Here is a 1,170-nt window from a genome sequence, read left to right as displayed (position 1 = left end):
TCTCACATGCATACCAGGCGATTGGAAATATCATGGCTTGTGTCAGGCGCACCTTAGACCTCAAGGAGATAACAATAGGCTTAGTGTCTAGATATAACAGCTAAAATTTGACTTTGTGTGTGTGTGTGTGTATTGTATCAGAAATAAGAGGAAAAAAATCAGGTGTTTGCATGCAGGCATATAATGGAGTTGAGATGCTCCGATAGCATTCGTTCTCTGGGACAGTGTGCCTAATTAAGTTAACTGACTTTTTGTATAATATATGTGATGAGACTATGAAGTAATCTACATGAATTGTGTTATCAGTAAGAAACTAATGTTCTCATGGACATAGAAGGAAACCCACACAATAGTTATCAAACAAAACAAAAATATTATTCATTCTTTTCTTTGTCCCTAGGACTAAAAATTAAGAAGATTATTTGAATTTTGAACTGGGTTATTGAAAAAACTATTCAAAAGTGAAAAAGAAATGAAATTAATATCTGATTAGTGTGTTTTGTTGGTGAGAGGCTGGATGGGAACAAAGTTTCGAATAAGTTGTATAATGAATGTAGAAAAATATTTCCACTTGAAAATGTGTGTGTCTACCCAAAAACCTTAAAATAGATATATGCATAATGTGAACATGAAAGATGCTGTCCACTAACAGAATCTGAGTTACTGCAAGTTAAATTGGGAGAGTTTGACATGCCTAATGCTTGTAGATCACATATGCAGTGGAAACTGTACACTTTTGAATTTCCCTTTGAAAAATGAAGATTAATACACAAAAACAATATTTCTAAATAAAATGAAATTTTACAAAATTGGAAAATTTGAAACAACACAGTCATACCTCTATCTATCTACAAATTTCTGAAAAGCATCTGATAACATTCTGTAATATGCAATAGTGTAAAATAAAATTATTAACCAACTTGATATAAAACAGTTATTTTTATAAAAACAAGAAAAGAAACTCATTGTCTTTGAGTCGGTTGGGTTTCTAAAGCAGTATCTCTATGGAAGTAGTTTGCCCCATCTTCCTTCTGAGGACTGGTTGGTGGGTTTGAACTTCCAGCCTTCTGGTTAGCAGTCAAATGCATTAGGCACTATGCCACCAGAGCTCCTTATTTCTTTTTTTCTTCTTTTTTTTTTTTTTTAGGATTTGGGTGAAGATTTACAGAG

The sequence above is a fragment of the Orycteropus afer genome, unplaced genomic scaffold (genome assembly GCF_000298275.1).
Source record: "Orycteropus afer afer isolate SDZICR_OR568_19922 unplaced genomic scaffold, OryAfe1.0 scaffold00073, whole genome shotgun sequence".
Classification (NCBI taxonomy): Eukaryota; Metazoa; Chordata; class Mammalia; order Tubulidentata; family Orycteropodidae; genus Orycteropus; species Orycteropus afer.
The sequence above is the reverse complement of the archived record's forward strand: the minus strand, read 5'-3'. Positions refer to the sequence as shown.